Genomic DNA, 13,620 nt, shown 5'->3' with positions numbered 1-13,620 from the left:
CTCCCCTAGGGGCAATGACTTGGTCTCGAAACAAAACAAGAATAGGACCTCGATTTGAACCTGAGGGTTCTGACCCAGAACTCTCATCCCCCAGGCCATACTGCTTTCCAAATAACTATGTCAGACTTGAGGAGAAAGGGAACAAGCCAAAACCAAAAACCAAAGAAAGGAGTCTGCATCATGGTCCACATCAAAATGTGACACAGCAGGAGTGATGAGGTGGTCACACACACAGCCCTTCGGCCTTCACTTGACCAGAGGGAATGCCAGCCATGGAAAGGTTGTGTTGAAAAGATGAGGAGGTCTCAGTGGGTTGAGCACTGGCCTGGGAACCTAAAGGCCCCCTGTTCAATTCCTGGTCAGGGCACGTGCCTGGGTTGTGGGCCAGGCCCCCAGTTGCAGGCGCGCAAGAGGCAAGCAATATGTCTCTCTCTCTCTTTCTCCCTCCCTCCCCATCTCTCTCTCCCTCCCTCCCTCTCTCTTTGAAAATAAATAAAATCTAGAAAGAAAGAAAGAAAGAAAGAAAGAAAGAAAGAAAGAAAGAAAGAAAGAAGGAAAAGCCGAGAAGGCTAAATGGACCAGGGATGGAATGCTGCTTTCGCTGGGGGTGGGCTTTCGGGCTTCTCCAGAGGGACCCAATAACAGATAAGCCCTTCAGGAAAAAGGTCACGCAGGGGATGCTCTTCAACAGCCAGTGCCCAGAGCTCAGGAGGTGAGCATGGCTCTGGGGGTGCCAGCACAGAGCCTGGGGCCTGAAACGGCAGGCCTCAGTCAGAAGCTGGCTTTGGAGAAGGGAGAGGTCATTTACAGGAACAGAGCCCCAGGACAGGACACCCTTCTAGGGTACAAGAGCTCAACTGCCAGAACCCTCCTCATAGCAGCCCAGGTCACCAACAAATGCCGGTCAAGTCAGTTGGGGTGGGAGAGAGCAGATGCCCACAGGTAGCAATTTGTCCTTTCATCCTTCATTCAGTGGCTACTTATGGCACCCCACTCTGTGCTGGCACTGTTCTAGGCACTGGGACAACACAGTGAGCAGAACAGACAAGGTGGTCTCAATGCTCACAGAATCTGTGAAGGGAAAGAAAAGACAAGCCCCAGAGAGACTGGTACATCATGGGGGTCTATGTGGTGACTGGGGGCTGGGGTAGGGCCAGGTGTCAGCAGCTCTGACAAGCTCCCCAGGTGATTCTGGGGCAGGAAGTGGGGTTTCCAACCTCATCCAGAGAAACACTGCCTCCTTCACCCACTGCCTTCCACATTCAAACCTGCCCAGCAGAGGAAATCACCAGCACCTCCAACATCTAAGACACCTACAATTTGGAGATAGAAGTGAATTTTGAAATTTGTTGAATTATGTTTTCAAGTTCAACACATCCTCGGCAGAAAAATAAACTGTATTAGTCATTTTAAAAATAAAATTAAAACCACAGTGAGATATCTCTACATATTCACAGGATGGTTAAAATGTAAAAGACTGACAGCACAAAGTCTTGGAAAGGATGCAACTTGAACTCTCATATATTGGGAGGTGGGGATTAGTACAATCACTTTAGCGGAAACTGTTTGACAACACCAGCAAAAGATGAACATGTGCATCTGAGACCCAGCACCTCCCTTCTAGGTGCTTACTTATTAAAATGTGTGTATGTGCCCACGGGACACATGCAAGAATTTCCACAGCAGCACTGTTCATAATAGCCCAAAACTCTGAACAATCCAAATGTCAATCAAGAGGAGAATGGATAAATAAATTGGGTATATTCACACAATGGAATTTTAGACAGTAATAAGAATGAACAACTACAACTATTCACAGCAATGTGGATGAATCTTACAAATGATGGTAAGCCAGATACAAAAGTGTACAATTTATGATCCCACTTATATCAAGTTTAAAAATAAGATGCTTTGCCTCCTTCCACAACCATAAGAAGGATTACGTCTACCTGAAAAGAAAAAACAATCAGAACTACCAGAAAACTGAACCACATGGAAGTCTAACAAACAAAGATATAAAGAAGTAATATTCATCCAGATGGATAGGAGGGGCAAAGGCAGGAAACCAGGGTGGAGAGGACCCGTTGTGGTGGCAGCAAGGCAGTGGCTGTGGCCCACCAGTAAAAAGAGCAGTTGCACATTTTAAATGCCAGGAGGGACACCTGGGGAGTGATCCCACCCTGAAGCCAGACCGCACAGCTCATGGTTCAAGCACCAGGAAAATAAAGCCTCATTGCTTCTGGCTGTGAAAACCAGTGAGGGTTGGGACAGCAGAAGAAACTGCCAGTCTCTCAGGAGAGTCTGTTTAGAGGACTTAGAGTGCCCAGTCTTAGAGAGTACGCAAACCCACCCACTCTGGTAACCATCACCAGGGCAACAGCTAGAGGGGCACCAATCACATATGGGAAGTGGGTGAACTGACTGGAAAAGGGGTGAGTACCGAGCAAGCAGTATTGTTCCCTCTCTGATCCCTCCCCCACATATAGCGCCACAAGGTGGTGAAACAGGTTGCCCAGCACTAACAAATACCTAAGGCTCCGCCCCTTACAACGTAATGGGTGTAACAGCTCTACCTAATACACAGAGCCAAACACAGGAGGCTGTCAAGTTGAGGAGACAGAGAAGTATGGCCCAAAAGAGGGACGAGGTCAAGACTCCAGAGGGAGAATTAAGCAATGAGGAGATAGCCAACTTAACAGACACAGAGTTCAAAACATTGGTGATAATGATGCTCACATAAATGACTGAGTACAGCAAAGGCATAAGAGAAGAAGTGAAGACTATACTAAGTGAAATGAAGAAAAATCTACATGAAACCAATGGTGAATAGAAGGAAACTAGAGTTCAAATCAATGATTTGGAACATAAGAAAGAAATAAACAGTCAACCAGTACAGAATGAAGAAACAAGAATTGAAAAAAACGAGGAAAGGATCAGGAACCTCTAGGACAACTTAAATGTATGAATATCTTAATCATAGGGGTGCCAGAAGGAGAAGATGAAGACCAAGAAATTGAAAACTTAGTTGAAAAAATAATGAATGAAATCTTCCCAAATTTGGTGAAGGAAATAGAAATACAAATCTAAGAAGCACAGGGAGTCCCAAACAAGCTAGACCCAAAGAGGACAACACCAAGACACATCATAATTAAAATGTCAAAGGTTAAAGATAAAGAGAGAACCTTAAAAGCAGCAAGAGAAAAGAACAGAGTTACTTACAAAGGAGTTCCCATAAGACTGTCTCTGATTTCTCAAAAGAAACTTTGCAGGCAAGAAGTATTCAATGTGATGAAAAGCAAGGATCTACAACCAAGATTACTCTATCCAGCAAAGCTATCATTTAGAATGGAAGGGAAGGTAAAGTGCTTCCCAGACAAGGTAAAGCTAAAGGAGTTCATCATCACCGAGCCCTTATATGAAATGTTAAAGGGACACATTTAAGAAAAAGAAGATCAAAACTATGAACAGTAAAATGACAACAAAACTCACGACTATCGACAAATGAATCTTAAAAAAAGAAAAGCAAAAACAAACTAAGAAAACAAATAGAATAGGAACAGAACCATAGATATGGAGATCATATGAAGGTTCATCGATGGGGAGGGGTAAAGGGGAGAATGGGGGGAAAGGTACAGGAATCAAGAAGCATAACTGGTAGGTGCAAAATAGACAGAGAGACGTTAAGAATAGTAAAGTAAGTGGAGAAGCCAAAGAACCTATATGTATGACCCATGGACATGAACTAAGGGAGGGCAGGGATTGTTGGAAGGAAGGAAGGTACCAGGCAGAGGGGGGCAAAGGGGAAAAAACTGGGACAACTGTAATAGCATAATCAATAAAATATACTTAAAAAAGAGATAAGAAATAAAAACAAGGAAAACCAAGCAATGCCATTACCGGTAAGGAGAACAATTACTGTGGGGGAGAGAAGGGGCCTGGAAGGAGTCATGAGGGCCTCTGGGATTCTGGACATGTTCTGATTCTTGCTCTGGTGCTGGCACACAGGCCTGTTTTGTTTGCAGATGTTCACTGCATTGTACATACAACCCATGCATTTTTTAGTGTGCATATTTGGAATAAAAAAATTTTTAATGTACTAAATGCAGAGCAGGCAAAAGGCATTGATAGGAAACTGCTTAGAAAGGGTGGGGCTTGAGGGGACACTAGCCAGTGGAATTCACATGACCCCTAAAACCACATCACCAGGTAAGGCCACTGATCAACATGCTTCCTTGCACCTGAGATGAAAAGGTACTGAGCTTCAACTGAGAGACCAAATACAGAAAATAATAAAAATAACAATAATGATAATAATAATAATAATAATAATAATACCAGCAGCGGCCTTTGATTGTAGGCTGACTGGCTACTAGGCACAACAGTTCTTCGGTGGCTTCTTTTGTCACCCTCATTTTATAGAGGAGGAAACTGAGTCCCTAGACCACATAGTGAGCAAGTGGTGAAGCTGAGATTTGAACTCAGGCAGTCTGACTCCAGGGACTGGCTTCACTCACAACCCCTAGGTGGCTGCATGAGGTGGATCTAGTTGCCATGATTGTTGGTTGACACTTCAACTCATGGTAGAGGGAACTGAGAAAAATTTAATAATAGGCATAGATTATGCTTTCACAGGGATGAATGGTCACGAAACTGAATTTGCAGATAAGGTCAACCCTCAGAAGGTGAAATAACAGCAATGGAGCTGGAGGCCCAAAAGCTAAGCAGGAGACGGCAATATGGATGCGGTCTGGAGACCAGTGCAGCTGACCATGTGCACGGAGGCAGAGAACCATGCCTAGATGAGTTTCTTGAGAAAAAGGCATGTGAGTGGTTGTGATGAAGGATGGCGAGGTGCCATGACCATCAACAGCAGGCATTCTCTGTACCCCTTGGGGGCAGCAGACTCAGCCCTCCGAGCACAGTGGGGGAGGGGCACCCAGGTGAGATCATAATGCCCCATCATGCCCCACATCCACACCACTCCCGGCTCTGAGCCACCCTCTGCCGAAGAGACTGGGGTGAGACATGGGAAAGCTGAGGTGACACCAAGAAAAACTCCTTGGAAGTAAGACTTAAATTGAACTCAGATGTGTACATGGAAGGGTAGAAAAAAGTATTCTTGGTGAGGGTAGAAGAAGGAGCCCAGAACACGGGCCCCAGCCAGCCACAGGCTGGATGCATCACCCACTGGCTCAACCAGTAGACAGAGTGCCTGCTTTGACCACTAGCTCAAACAGGTTAGACAGATGGCTTGTATAATGCATGACTTGACCAATGTACACAGACTGCCTGAATCATGTGCTGAGCTCAGCCAGTGTAGACAGCCCACAGCAAGAACTGGGCTCAAGCAGTGTAGAAAGTGCCTGCTTTGTGCAGTGGCTCGACCAGTGTAGACGGACTGCACCCTCAGCTCTGAGAGACAGAACCCAATGGATGGCGAGGGCCACTGACTGACCAGAGGCCAGGGTCTAGGCTAAGCTCAGACATGGGGAAATTCACCAAGCCAGAGAGCTTGAGCGCTCTAAACCTTGTGCAAAGACTCCAGCAGGGAATGGGGCAGGCACTGACTAAATGGAAGGTGCTCACACCCTAGGCTCAACTAGTGTGGACATTACACTGCATTACACACTGGCTCGCCCAGGGTAGACAGACTGCACAGTTTAGCTCACTCTGCCTGCCAGCAGCAATCACCAAGAACCTTCTCTGTGCCGAGTTTATCAAGGCAAAGACAGCCGGAGAGAGTACTGTTTGCACCAGCATGGTGATATGCCTGTGTTTGCTCGGCCTCCTCTGGGCCTGGCCGGAGGCTCTGCACACAGAAGGACCCCTGTCAGTATTTGCTGGGTGCCTGGGTGCTCCCCTCAGGAGCACAGGAAGCCAAGTCCCCGCATCTCAGGGATGAAGGACAGTCTCAGTGTTCACAGGCTCAGGCAGATGGGTCTTGTCCCAGGAGATGAGTCAGCCCCCACAAAGAGGCAGCTTTGAAGGTGGGGAGGGCTTGGCTGCCAAGGATGAGTCAACCTGTGCTGGGCTAGGGGCTGCTGGCCGTGGGGCTCTCCTGTGTCGCCTTCCCACCGATGAGCACCTGGGTACGTCCACAAGTACGGTGGTGATAGCAGGGGCCAGGAGAGGAAGGAAGACCAGTCTGATGAGTCCATTCTCCAGGTGAAGATCCCAAGGGTAGGAGGAATGAACCCCAGAGAGGCCAGGGGTCCAAGGAGTAGACCTGTACCTCCTAGAATCCTCTTTTTGGCTCTCATCCCTCTTGTCCCCAAGTCTGACCCAGCCAGGGAGGAGCTGGCTCAGGCCCACGCATAGTGAGGACAAGGTGACAGTGACCTGGGTTGTTGCCTGCAGTTCAGCAGCCACTAAGATCAGGGCCTGCAGCCAGCAGCATGGGCCCAACAGGAAGTGGGGTGACTCACAGGCCTGATGTCCCATCCCAGGTAAGAAAAACAGAGCTGCGTGGACCCTGTGATGTCTGCAGGAATGCTGGGGCCTGAGCCGAGCAACAGACAGCCACAGAGGGGCACACTAACATTGGAGGGTGTTTGGGAGCTCTGAGCCTCAGGCAGAGCCCCTTGAAGAAGGTGGGAGCAGGTGCAGACTGACTCCCACAGGTTGGAGGAAAAGGGAGAGGGCTGGCAACGAGGGAAGGGCACAGGAAAGTTCTTTTTGGGCAGGTGCCAGCATGCCAGCAAGCTGCCAGCAAGCTGCCAGGTCAGATACAAGTGGGTGGCAGGTAAAGGAGTTACCAGGGTACCAGGGAGCTAAGTGGATGGCACACAGGCCAAGAGAAAGGGGGGCATCAGAGCAGCTTGTCCTCATGAGAGATCACTGGGCACAGGGCATGGGGCTGTCACCTACTGAGGACCCACAATGAGCCAGGGCTAAGTGGTAGCCACATGGGGGAAGGCAGCAGAAGGCTCAAGGGCTTAGAGGAAAGCTGGAAGGTGGAACAGGTGGCCAGGGGCACAGAGGCAGGGTCACACAAGCAGCTGCCAGACCCCCTCCAGGCCTGAAGGACATAACTCAACAAGAGTGGATGGGCGCTTGGTCCAGGGGACCCTGCCTAGAGCACTAGCAGCTCCCAGTCTTGATCTAGAAGCCACAGTCCCAACTGCCCTTACCATCTCCTCCCCCACCTAATCCAGCATCGAGCCCTGGTGGATTCATGTCCACCCACTCTCCTTTAGGACCATGGTCACCTTCCTCGGGGATTACTACAGCTCCCTCCTCAGGAGCTGGTAAAGTCAAGTTCCATGTTGTCGTCCCCAACCCTACCCCCCAGCCAACCTTCAAAGCCCCGTAGGGCCAGAGGTCCACCTATCTCCAACCACATCTGCCCTCCTTCATTCTGCCAGCCACATAGGCCTTCCCACAGCTCCTCAACGGTGCTCCATGCTCCCTCTTGTTCAGTCACACTCTGTGCCAGGCAAGCTCTCTCTGTCCCTTCTTCCCACCCCTTCCTGCTTAGTTCCAGCTCCTTCAGATCTCAGCTGAGAGTCCCCTCCTCAGGGAGGTCCTCCTGACCCTTCAGCATAGGCCAGATCACTATTATGTCTCATACTCTTGCCCAGCCATGTCCTTCATATGTTTGTCATAGCCTAGAATCACCCATGTACTGTTGCTGGCAGAGCCTGAATTAGTGAATGATGAATGAATGATGAGGAACTTTCTGCCCCACAGAACTACAAAACCCATAAGGGCAAGGACCACTCTTAGTTTCTCTCATCTTGTGTCCCCAGAGCCTGGCACAATAACAGACACCTAATACATGCTCAGTAAATGTCCACTGATGGCAGAATAAAGAAGACAGACAGCAGGCCTGACACTGACAGCATGGGATGTAGGGTCATTTGGTTTCAGGTTTCAATGTTGACAACTCTCATTTAGTGCAAATAAATGTCACTCACCAGGGCCAGCTCTGGCCATAGCTTGGCAGAGACAGGATGCCTTGCCCTCAGTCATAGGCAGCAAGAAGCACTGAGCTCCCAACAATGCATGGCATTCAAGGTGGGAAGTGGGAATGCTGAGACTCAGGTCGCTGGTCTGGGAGGGCAGCTGTTTCTGCCATCCCCAGCACCTTGCCTACATACAGACACTGACTTCCTGAAAGGTGGCTTCTGAGATGGCATCAGGGTTGCCTGTAGGTGTGAACTTACCTGAACACAGGCCTCCCCATGCTGTCAGTGACTAAGGCTGCATTTATGGCCAGCAGGTGCAGGCTAGAGCTCCAGATCACAAATGACAGGTAGTTTTGTATGAGGTGAAAGTCACAACATTGCCCACGACTAATTTGGAAGTCTCATCTTCTGCCACTGTGATTTACTGAGGGCGGGGTCACACAGCCTCCAACCAGGAGGGAACAAGATGGCGTCTCCTGTGTCCTCTGCCACCTGAGCTAATGCAGCTCTGGCCCTTGCCTGTCTGAGCCCAGGGGTTTCCTTGGCCTTTGGGCAGCCTTTTCCCAGGAGGGAGGGAACACAGCTGCTCTGGAGTCAGGCAATCCTGGCTATCACTCCAAGCACAATGCCAGGGAGCCTATCATGACCACACTGTCACCATGCAGGCTGCCATCCCCCAGTGAACTCCTGGGGCTCCAGGACACCACACCCAGAGAACCATCCTCAGTTTTTGTTTTGTTTTTTTTAATTTCTTGCTGTCCCATGGCAGGGCCATAGGGATCTCCTTGGGACAACACTTCATAAATCTCCTGTTTATAATTCATTATCTTCTGATAAGCCTAAAGGCTAGGCACTTGTTTCCCACAGTGCATCTATACTGACTCTAATTGCCAAGGCCGTTCAATAAAGAGATGCCATAAACTTGAGTCCACTTTCCTGTGCATCGGTTCCTTCCTTGCTCCACATGTCTCCAATGGGGCTGCCACACACTGGTAAATCTGGGAAGTGCAGCGGGGGCAGTGAAGTGGGGTGTCTCAGACGCCAGGCCAGGCAGGAGATGGGGCACCATCCCTTCCCCTGCCAGTCCCCGGAGACTCCAGAGCTCACCTCAGGCGCCTTCACACAGATGCATCAGCAAACAATGATAAAAGCTCTAAGTGACCATTTCTGCAAATCTGAAAAACCACAAAAAGCCTATCAGTCCTGCGCTGGCACAGACTTGGCATAAAGAGCATGACGTTTTCAATCAGGAGAAGCTGACTTTCCTCCTTTCAAATTGAAAGTAAATTCTGAGATGAGCCCACCAGGCATACTTTCCCAAAAGCCATCCGGCAAAAAAAAAAAAAAAAAAAAAAAAAAAAAAAAAAAAAAAAAAAGCATTTGCCGAACTTTCCCAGACTTATTAGCTTACATAAACAGAGCTTTGAATAAATGTTTAAAAAATGAAATTCCCTTGATACTCTGTAATCAGTAAATGTTCATTACGGAAACACAGCAAATATGCCTGAAATTTCCCAAGTGGTATTCTGGCTACAAGATTAAAAAGGCATCTCTGACAGCGGGCTGAGTTACAAAGCAACCTCCTCCGGTCACAGTCCAGGGGAGCTCTGCCAAACCCAGGAGGTCAGACAGGCCTGCCCCTCTCCCAGCTGGAGCCAGAGTCAGAAGATGCTCCTTTTGCCCATGCAGGCAATTTATAAATGAGCCCACAACACTGGCTGATTGATGTCTCTCTATAAATAATTAATCCTTGACCTTGCTTTAAGAAAGCCTTGACTTTTTAATTTGGGGTCTTTTTAGAAATCAATATCTGGGGAACATAATTCACTCTTGTGGACTCTGAATTCAGGTAAATAAAATCAATAAGCTGTGCCATCCGTATGTCCCAGGATGAGCGGGCCAGGAGATGGGATGGGGTTAGACTTTGAGGTTTTCTGTGTTCAAATGATACTGAATCATTGATCATCCTATGAGGCTCCATCCCTTCAGGTCTGAATTTTATCTCTCCTGTGGGTCATTTCTCAGAGGCAAGTCTGTTGAAGGCTCTAGAATGTGCTTCCACTCCCCTTAGCCAGGGCTTCCCAGACCCTGTCCCTGCCGTATATAGTGGGCTGTGTGGATTAAAAGAGGGTACCTGCAGGGACCAGAGTGTCACCCCTTCCTGCAGCCTGTCTACCTTGCCTTTGGGACAGGGATTGAGGGCGAGCAGGAGAGGCCATGACTGTTGGGATATTTTAAAAGGACTCTGGCACCCCTGCTGTTGGAGGGCAGTACTTAGGAAAAGTTTCCCACCCCATGGGCAAGGGTCGAGGTGACAGGTTACCGAAAGAAAGGGGACTTGGGAGTGCAGCTTGTAAGCACCCCCGAGATTCAGAAGGGGCTAGTCTTCTCCGTACCCCTCTACCACTGCCCCTCCCACTGTTCGCTCTAGAGGGACTGTGGTCCCTTTTATTCCACCGCATCTCCCTCCCGCTCTGCTTGGCCCCGGCGCCCGTTCTCCTTAGTATAAGCAGTCACGGCTCAGGGAGGCAACCCAAGGAGCGGGGGCCCACCTTGAAACCAGAGACTTGCTGCGGGACAGTCAATCGCAGGATGGGCCTCCACTTCTCGGTTATGTCAGACAACCAGTGTCCACAGCGGAGAACGCTGTGCGGCTGCCGCATCAGCTCCGCGTGGGGGTCGCTGGGCCTGGATACCAGCTGCACTCTGAAAGTTGGGGCGAGGGCAGTACAGCGCCGGAGAAGGGAGAAGGCTCACCCCCGAACCAAGCGCCAGCACTGGCACTGCCAAAACTCGCAGAGGCGCCTTCGCCGGGCGGGCTGGGCCGGCCTCCAGTGTGGCCGGAGCTAGTGTGCACAGCTAGAAGCCAGCAGCTGGGGTTGCAGCCCCGTCAGAGCTCCACTGAGTCCTGCAGCAAAGCGGATTTTTTCACCGCCCACACCAGCCGCCCGAGACTCCGACTCCTGCACTCCTGCACACACGCACGAACACACCTTCACCAATCACTGTCGCGCGCACACACTGGCCTCGAGTACAAAACAGGTCGGTGTCCTGGAGGGTCGCGGGGTGGGGACGCGCGACGGAGCGCAGGGGCACCTTCTGCCTCTTGGTAGGAAGCCGAGGCAGACTCTAAATCCTCCCTTGTCCCTGCTCGCCACAACTCGCCCCTGAGTCCCAGTCCCGAGTGCGCTCCGGAAAGTGCTGGGGTCTCTAGCCCGGTCCTCTCCAAGTCCGATGCTGCCTACCGGCGCCCAGCACCCAGAGCTGGGAAGAGGAATAGAGGATCCGTAGGGACTTGGGAGCCCGAGGGGCGGCAGCTCACCAACACGCAGCAAGTGAAATCCTAGGAGCAAAAGTCTAATTAAAGTTCCCGCTACAGGAGCGGGTTCCCACTACAGGAGCGGGTTCCCAAAGTGCTGCCAGACTAGAACTCTGCGCACCCCATCTCCATCCGCTGCTTCGGACTCCTGTTGGCGTTGATTCGCAGGGATGGGGCGCAGTGCAGGTCTGGGCCCTCTCAGGACGCTTCAGGGCGCCCCTTCTGGCCAGGAACCTGCACAGGGCGGGGACAGGGGTGGCGCGGGGAGCTCAGCGCACTTACCTGGAGCAGCCGACACTCGCAGGGCCGTGGGCGCCTCCAGCCCCGGCGGGGTCCTCCACGGTGAATCCTCGGCTCTGGGGCTCCGGGGAAGCAAGGAGGACCTCCGCCCCAGCTACGTTAGGGCCGGGTGCCTGCTCCAGCTCCCAGCAATGGGTGAAGCGAGCGGCGTGGGGCGGGCGGCCGAAGCGCACAGGAGAGGGAGAGGACGCGGTGGCGTGCTCCTCCTCTGGCCTGGGTCCCGGTCAGTCCCCCACCTCCCGTCTCCCGCTGCCACCTTCTGCTCTCCTCCCAACAGCGCTGAGGGATCCTGCTCGCACGCCCGGTAGGCTCCCAGCGAACTGTTAGCGAACCCTTCCGCAAGGCTGGAAATAGCACCGCGCCCGCCCGGCGCCCCGCCCCCGGCCTGGGCCCCGCCCAGCGGCGGTGCAGGTTACAGTGGTGGCCCAGCACGGAGGGGATCGCTCCTGGGATCTATCTGCTGGCTGCTCCCGGGAGCTCACCAGCGCCGCACCCACGCACACTCTGCGGCTCCCGCGGGCCCACTGGCTGAGCGATGGGAAGGAGCTGCCTCTGGGCGCGGCCGGGCGGGGGTGGGGGAAGTCGTGTCACGGGCCTTGCAAGTCTCCGGGGTTCCCTGAGAGCTGGACTCCCGGCTGTCACTCACTTATCTCCGGACGGCTGCCAGAGTGCTGCCACTGCCTCGGTGGGTCGCACGACACACCGGCTCGGGAAAAGAACAGGGCGTCATCAGAGTGGGCCATGACCACAGCTGGGCAGGGGTGCGCGCCCAGGACCCCACGCTTTGGGAGCGCGATGGTGGCGAAACACAGAGGATTGATCCCGAGGAAGATTGTGAGAAACCCAGTCAAGGTATTGGCCGGCCTCGCCCGCTGTTCATGAAGTGCCTCATGACCCAGGCTCACCCTTGAGGGCTACCTCCTTGAAGTCCTTGTTTGGTCACGGGCCTGAGAGCTGGGAAGGGTCGTGAGGGAGGTCAACCTGGGGCAAACGACCCCTCCCACACACCCACACCCACCACAGAGTAGGGATGTGCCAGATCCACAGGCACACAGCATCAGCGCAGAACAGGGATGTGAAGCGGGTGTGGGTCTCTGATTCCAGTTCTTGTTCTCCTTGAGAAAAGGTAGCCCCACCAGCCCCCCACCCCCATGCAGGGGACAAGCGCAGGTGCTAGGAAGGAGGCTGAGGAGGCTTCTCACAGGAACACCTTGAAGGGCCATCCAGTTTTTGTTTTCTTTTTACCTGCAGAGAAACCTTTAATAAAATAAGACAAAGGATATTCCTCTTATTTTATCTGCTGCTTGATTGGCCTGATGACTCCATCCAGCTGACCTGGAGTGCAGGATGAAGTTGGAGACTGGGGTGGATTCATGGCCCTTGAAGGACCAGAGAAGGTAGGACTGGGGCAGCCCTAGCTCAGAGAGTAGAGCCTCTCCTGAGGAAGACTTGGGCACCCCCAGAATGGAGGGCTCAGGTAGGCCTGGGTGGCACCCAGACTCTGCCCCTGGCAGCCCTGAGACCATATGCATGCCCAGGTAAGCTCAGAGCACTCGTAGACAGAGCAGGAAAGGTGAGATGGCCTCCAATGTTATCATGGATCTTCCTTAATTTCTGCAGCAAGGAAGTAGACATTACTGTAACATTACTGGTTTACAGATGAGGAAAGCCGGGTATGAAATGCAGAGTGAGGTTTGGGCTGCTGATTCCAAACTGGCATAAGTTCAGTGCTGGGGTTTGCTATCCCAGACCCTGAGCTCAGAGGCTATTGCTGCCCCAGGGCACTGCCCCAGCCACACTCCACTGGCTGAGTATTACTTGTGTGTGTGTGTGGGGGGGGGGGGGCATGTATATGGCTGAAATCATTCTATTCCATCTCAGTCAGGTGCAGATTGTAAGGAACGTAAGGTACAAGGACTCAAGTGTCAGGAAGGACAAGACAGTAGAATCCTTATCCAACTTGCATCCAAAATCTGTTAAAACAGAGTGGGAGGAAAGAAGAAGGTGAACAATGGTGGGGTGGCAGTAGAGTGAACAGAAAGCTATTCGCTGAGTGCATTGACACTGTGCCTGCCACTGTGCCCTTTTGTCCCC

General features: G+C 51.7%; 1 protein-coding gene across 1 annotated transcript in view; it reads right to left on the bottom strand.

Annotated features, from left to right (window-relative positions):
* Window positions 1-11,863, bottom strand: part of CHST8 (carbohydrate sulfotransferase 8) — a 118,366-nt gene extending 106,503 nt beyond the window's left edge. The window contains exon 1 of the mRNA XM_090259851.1: window positions 11,509-11,863. The gene's annotated coding sequence lies outside the window, so the exon portion shown is untranslated. The remainder of the gene's footprint in view (window positions 1-11,508) is intronic.
* Between the last annotated feature and the right edge of the window lie 1,757 nt (window positions 11,864-13,620).

Source organism: Furipterus horrens, unplaced genomic scaffold, assembly GCF_987537825.1.
Source record: "Furipterus horrens unplaced genomic scaffold, mFurHor1.1.pri manual_scaffold_13, whole genome shotgun sequence".
Classification (NCBI taxonomy): Eukaryota; Metazoa; Chordata; class Mammalia; order Chiroptera; family Furipteridae; genus Furipterus; species Furipterus horrens.
The sequence above is the reverse complement of the archived record's forward strand: the minus strand, read 5'-3'. Positions and strand labels throughout refer to the sequence as shown.